The following is a 7,120-nucleotide window of genomic DNA, read 5'->3' as shown; positions in this document are numbered from 1 at the left end:
AAATGAGATTGGTTAAATAGATCATTCTGCTTTATAAATGAAACTTACGAAACCACTGTAATCTATCTATTAAGGCTGTGCATTCTATTAGAATCTGCCACTGTGGGAGGTTTGAGTAAGCCATTGTCCTCACAGGGGATAAGTGCCTCATTAAATGACAGGTGTACGAGGTAAGTAACACAAAATAGCAGGTTGTAGTTGTTGCCAAAAAAAACCTCAAGGGCTTAACTCAAAAGGTGGAGTCAAAAATTAATATGATAAGACAATAACATTTTGACTCAGTTAAGAGGCAGGATTAGATGAATAGGGTAGCACTGCATATCACTTTTTAAAAAAAAAGAGGTTGTGGTATTATTGGACAACTTGTTTTGTACTGTGTGTTCAAGTACAAAGTTTGTGGTGGGGCTGGTAACTAAAATGTTGTAAATTGCCTCAGCAGCACAAAGAATGGGGAGCTCGATTTAGAGAGAGAAGACATTCTGTTACAGTGAGGAGAATACTACTGCATCCTTCCCTAAAAGGTCAGTAATGTGAAGGAATGAGAGTCAATTTTGATATTCTATGTTTATAAAAATAATTATTACAGCTAATGTGAAGCCAGTTTCCAGTAGCAATCTTTTAGTTTCAAGCTTTAAATTTCAATTGATCATCTATAAGTTAAACCTGTAATTAACCTGTAGTCCTAGGTGACTTTTAAAACTAGTCCAGTCCATTAAATTGTGCACATAATAAATGTGGTTAATGTTTTTCTGGTAAAGGCAAGGAGTAAATTCTAATCTGGTGACTGACTTTAAAGGTCGTTAATCTCAGCAGGTGCATTTTTGTATGTGCATTTCTAGCTTTATATCTGCGTAAAGAGAACTATGGCTCATATTGACTTGCAGCTTTTAATTAACCTCTACCTGTGTAAGGTAACACTGAGGGGAATTTTAAATTTTGTAACAGTAACTTATAGAGTAAGATAAATGAATAAGGTACAGAGAACCTGTAACAAAAACTCTTCAATGCATATACCATCAAGTAAAGTGCTTATATTAAACTGAGTCATTGATTACTTGCTAGGTGCAGTTCTGTAATTATCAGTTGCCTCTGGCACTTCACCCTAATGCCTATTCTTAATGTGTAAGGGTCGACGGTGACTGCTGACAGGCTATTCAACACTGGGGCTAAGGAAGCATCATAGCAATTTTGATCCTATTCCCATCTGTTGTCCATACTTGTGCATTTCCAAGAGGATTTACAAGATAGAAGTCATGAGCATCTTTTTCTCCCTTCCCTAGGGTCTCTGAGGCCATTTATAGAGCACTTACCATTGTACTGACAGGGATCAATTAATTCAGCACAGACTGGGAATTTTACTTCATAACACTCCTATGAAGCATCTTGGATGTTTTATTACATTAAAGGCACTATATAAATAAAAGTTTTTGTTGTTGATTGAACCTGGGATCTTCCCAGTCAGCTTGGTTCAGCTAGGTGGATAAATTTGCTGACCGTTGAGAGAGAATTTGATCAGTGCCTTTACATCCTGCAACTTAGCTATTTAATCTTATCCTGCAAGATAGCTGCATGGGACTAGTACTATTTAAATGTGGTGTTGAGAGAGGACAGCAGCTGGAAAGGATGAAATCATGAAGACTGCAGAAAATCAGAGCATTGTGTATGGATCTCAGAGAGCAAGGTTGTGTTTAAGTCAGTGGGAAAGGCGGTTCTTGGGAAACTGGAGAGGTGTATGCCATAAATTATCTCAGGACTTCATCCATTCCACCGTTATAACTCCGGTGCAATTTCAGCAGAAACCCCATTTCTGTGTATAAAATGAGTTTACCGCAGTGGAACAGGAGCAGCTCCAGAGAAATTCCCGCAGCAAAGGGTTCCTTGGTAAGTGAAGAAAAAAATGTTCCAGATAGACTGCAGAGAGAATTGTCTTTTGGACAGGCCTGGGAGCAATTCATTTTATTTAATCGTGTTGAGTGACACCATCACAACAATGTGACACACTGCACAACGCTAAAATATAAAATAAGGTTTTAATTCTACTGAAACAAGCTATATCTCTGTTCATTGCAACATGTTGAGCAAATGCCATCTATTCATGGGGATGGAACTAAGTCCACATTTCGTCATTTATATAAACAACCCTATCATTATCGCTAGATGGTTGTAAGATTTACTTTGTAAATAAAGGTCCAGTGAAATCTAATTTTAAAGGGACAGAATAACTTTAACCCTCAAGTTCTAAAGAGCATTTCAACATCAAAGTTATAAGATTAAGATAAGCATTTTAATTAACCTGGATTTTGAATCATTCACATTCACCTGACTGGGATTGAACCTGGGGTTGTCTTGCTGGGTATGGCTGACCTATTCAATGGTTAACTTCAGAGAGCCATCACTGGAATTCACGGGATTTATTTTTAACAAATGTAAAACTAGGCCACTCAAAAATAAAAAGGAATGCTTAAAATTTGATTCCAAACAATTTTAACCTTATATAAATTACAAATTCCTTTTCTAACACAACAATGAAACTGAATTAGTTGATCACTTAAAAGCTCCAGATATATTTTATTTGAGTAATGTTATGTATTAAAAAGCCATCTATTACATAATATGATGTGAATAATAATGTGAACAGACATTCACAGAATATCTTGCTAGATAAGATGTGAAAGAAAATATTTGCATGTAATGCAATTTGAAATTCTTTTTCCCCAGTATGCTTTATTCAGTTAAATACTTTGGCTGTCACAGAATGTTACTGACTTAACACAATGGCACCCCCTACTGGTCATCTCCAATATGACATATACTGGCAGTAACTCCCTGCTCAACTAATGCATTACCAAGCAGGGCTGTAATATAACATTAGCTTGTGAGAAAAGTCTTGCGCTAAAAGCTACTCCACGCAGTAAATAATTATGATTGCAACTAATAGTCTGTTTATTCTGAAACCATCATATTGTTTTCTGTTTTGGAGTCTTTTAAAGCCTTATCACCCTATGTTATTTGTTTATGGTATATTAGATCATCCTGGCTGTTACATGTCAACTCCCCAAACCTTTAAAGTGTCCATCCCTGCCAGCAAAGCTCGGAAAGGTTTTAGTAATGTGCCTCAGTAATTGAATAGTAACTCCTAATTAGTATTGTGATTAGGTACTGGACTATCCTTTGCCTCTGTAATAATTGCCTTCAGTCTTTCAAGTGGTAAAGCTTCAGAATTGACCTAGTTTAAAAATTCAGACATGAAACAAATTTATCAGACAAGTAAATGACCTAGCAACAATATAATATTGCTGAAAAATGAGACATTCTGTCAAAGCTTTTTGTTTTGCACTCATCAAGGTAGATGCAAGAATACCAAATTTTAACTTTCTTCCAAAATTCCTCAGATTCTAGAAGGGTCCCAGTGGATTGGAAAATAGCAAAAGTAACACCTTTATTCAAGAAAGGAGGGAGACAAAAAGCAGGAAACTATAGGCCAATTAACTTAGCATCTGTCATAGGGAAATTGCTAAAATCTATTATTAAGGAGTTTATAGCAGGATACTTAGAAAATCATAATGCAATCAAGCAGAGTCAACATGGTTTTATGAAAGGAAAATCATGTTTGACTAATTTATGAGAGTTCGTTGAGGAGGTAACAAGCAACTTGGAAAAAGGGGAACCAGTAGATGTGGATTTCCAAAAGACTTTTGATAAGGTGCCATATCAAATGTTACTACAAAAGTAAAAGCTCATGGTGTAGGGGGTAACATATTAGTATGGATAGGGGATTGGTTAGTTAACAGGAAGCAGAGAGTAGGGATAAATGGGTCATATTCTGGTTGGCAAGCTATAACTAGAGAAATGCCACAGGCATCAGTACTGGGACCTCAACTATTTACAATCTATATCAATGACTTGAATGAAGGAACTGAATGCATGGTAGCTAAATTTGCTGATGACACCAAGATAGGTAGGAGAGTAAGTTGTCAACAGAAGGTGAAGAGTCTGCAAAGGGGTATAGATAGATTAGATGTGTAGGCAAAAATTTGGCAGATGGAGCATAATGTGGGAAAATGTACATACATGTGAACATACGAACAAGGAGCAGGAGTATGCCATTCAGCCACTTGAGCCTGCTCTGTCATTTAAGATGATCATGGCTGATCTGATAATAATCCGAAATCTGCATCCCACCTACTGCCGAGAACCTATCACCCCCTGCTTACCAAGAATCTATCCACCTCTGCCTTAAAAATATTCAAAGACTCTGCCTCCACCATCTTTTCAGGAAAAGAGTTCCAAGGACTCAACCCTGAGTGAAAAAATTTCACCTCATCTCTGTTTTAAATGGGCGACCCCTTATTTTTAAACAGTAACCCCCAGTTCTAGATTTCTCCACAAGAGGAAACATCCTCTCCGCACCCACCCTGTCAAGACCCCTCAGGATCTTACATGTTTCATTCAAGTCGCCTCTTACTCTTCTGAACTCCAGCAGATACAAGTCTAGTCTGTCCAACCTTTCCTCATAAGACAACCCACCCATTTTAGGTATTAGTCTGCTAAACCTTCTCTGAACTGCTTCCAATGCATTTACTTCCTCCTTAAATAAGGTGACCAATACTGTACACAGTACTCAAAATGTGGTCTCACATTTGGAGTACTGTGTACAGTATTGGTCACCTTATTTAACGAAGGATGTAAAAGACCCATTTATGCCTACACTCTGCTTTTTGTTAGCCAGCCCTGTACAACTGAAGCATAACCTTCCTACTTTTATATTCAATTCCCCTTGCAATTAATGATAACATTCTATTAGCTTTCCTAATTACTTACTGTACTTGCATACTAGCCTTTTGTGATTCATGCACTAGGACACCCAGATCTCTCTGCATCTCAAAGCTCTGCAATCTCTCACCATTTATATAATATGCTTCTCTTTTATTCTTCCAGCCAAAATGGACAATTTCACATTTCCCACATTATACTCCATTTTCCAGATCTTTGCCCACTCAGTTAGCCTATCTATATCTTTTTGTAGCCTCCTTATGTCCTCTTCACAACGTTCTTTCCTACCTATCTTTGTGTCATCAGCAAATTTTGCAACCATCCCTTCATCCAAGCCATTTATATAAATTGTAAAGAGTTGAGGTCCCAGCACTGATCCCTGTGGCACATCACTCATTCCATCTTGCCAACCTGAAAAAAGACCCATTTATGCCTACTCTCTGCTTCCTATTAGCCAGCCAATCTTTTATCCATGCTGATAAGCTACCCCCGTGAGCTTTTAGTTTCTGCAATAACCTTTGATGTGGCACTATATCAAATGCCTTCTGTAAATCTAGGTACAGTACGTCCATCAGTTCTCCTTTATCTACAGCACATGTTACTTCCTCAAAGAACTCCAATAAGTTGGGTAAACACGATTTCTCTTTCACAAAACTATGTTGACTCTGCCTGACTACCTTGAACTTCTCCAAGTGCCCTGCTATAACTTCTTTAATAATAGCTTCTAACATTTTCCCTAAGACAGGTGTTAAGCTAGCTGGCCTGTACTTTCCCACTTTCTGTCTCCCTCCCTTTTTGAATAATTGAGCTACCTTGCTATCTTCCAATCCAATGGGGCCTTCCCCGAATCTTGGGAGTTTTGGAAAATTAAAATCAATGCATCAACTATCTCACTAGACGCTTCTTTTAAGACCCTAAGATGAAGTCCATCAGGATCCAGGCTCTTGTCAGCCTGCAGCTCCAGCGATTTACTCAGTACCATTTCTCTGGTCACTGTAATTTTCCTGATTTCGTTCCTCACTTCCATTTCCTGGTTTATAGCCGCTTCTGGGATATCACTTGATCCTCTATAACGAAAACTGATGCAAAATAATTGTTCAATTCATCTACCATCTCCCTGTTTTCCATGATCAATTCCCGAGACTCAGGCCGGGATTTTTCGGACCTGTCATGGGTGGGACCCACTGCAGGCGAGGCAGCGCCCCAGCCAGAAGCCCACTGACTTGCGGCGGGACCTGAAGATCGCGGTGGCGGGCGGGTGCGGGAAATCCCGCCCTCGCTTTCTATAGGACCAATGTTCACTTTGTTAACTCTTTTCTTTTTTAATTATAAAAATTCTTCCTATCTGTTTTTATATTTCTGGCTAGCTTTCTCTCATACTCTAATTTTTCCCTCCTTCTTAGTCTTTTAGTCATTCTTGCTGTTCCTTACATTCTGTCCAATCATCTGACCTGCCTTTGCACAATTATAGGCTTTTTCTCAAAGTTTGATACTATCTTTAACTTTTCTAGTTAACCACGGATGGTGTCCATCCTTTGGACTTTTTCTTACTCGTTGGAATGTATCTATTCTGTGCTTTCTGAAATATCCCCTTAAATATTAGCCACTGCATCTCTATTGACCTATCCCTTAACCTAACTTGCCAATTCACTTTAGCCAGCTCAGCTTTCATACCCTCATAATTGACCTTATTTAAGTTTAAAAACTTAGTCTCAGACCCACTCCTCTCTCCCTTTGGCAAGAAGAATAGAAAAGAAAAGCAACATGTTATTCAAATGAAGAGAAATTACAGAACTCGGTGGTACAGAGCGATTTGGGTGTGCTGGTACATGAGTCACAAAAAGTTAGTCTGCAGATATAGCAAGTGATTAGGAAGGCAAATGGAATGTTGGTGTTTATTGCAAGGGAAATGGAATATGAAAGTAGGGAAGTTTTACTGCAGCTATTGGGCCTTGGTGAGAGCACATCTTGAGTACCATGTACAGTTTTGGTCTCCAGATTTGAAAAAGGATATAAATGCCATCAGAAGCAGTTCAGAGGTGGTTCACTCATCTATTCCTGGGATGAAGTGCTTGTCTTATGAAGAAAGGTTGAACAGGCTGGACCTATACCCATTGGGGTTTAGAAGAATGAAAGGTGATCTTATTGAAACAAAAACGACCTTGAGGGCACTTGATAGGGTGGATACGGGGAGGATATTTCCTCTTGTGGGGGAGACTACAACTCGGGGACACAGTTTAAAAAGAAAAGGTCTCCCTTTTAAGATGGAGATGAGGAGAAATTTTTTCTCTCAGAGGGTGGTCAGAAAGCAGTGGAGGCTGGGTCATTGAATTTATTTACGGCTGCA

The 7,120-nt window shown here is 38.6% G+C and overlaps 1 protein-coding gene across 2 annotated transcripts in view; it reads left to right on the top strand.

The window, feature by feature from the left end:
* Positions 1 to 405: 405 nt before the first annotated feature.
* The window catches only part of gpr156 (G protein-coupled receptor 156), a 117,021-nt gene continuing 110,306 nt past the window's right edge, over positions 406 to 7,120 (top strand). The window contains exon 1 of one of the 2 annotated variants that reach the window (XM_078559972.1): positions 406 to 521. The gene's annotated coding sequence lies outside the window, so the exon portion shown is untranslated. The remainder of the gene's footprint in view (positions 522 to 7,120) is intronic. The other variant, XM_078559971.1, reaches the window with a different exon arrangement.

The sequence above is a fragment of the Cetorhinus maximus genome, chromosome 16 (genome assembly GCF_964194155.1).
Source record: "Cetorhinus maximus chromosome 16, sCetMax3.hap1.1, whole genome shotgun sequence".
Classification (NCBI taxonomy): Eukaryota; Metazoa; Chordata; class Chondrichthyes; order Lamniformes; family Cetorhinidae; genus Cetorhinus; species Cetorhinus maximus.
Note: the sequence above shows the minus strand (reverse complement) of the source record. Positions and strands in the feature narration are given on the sequence as shown.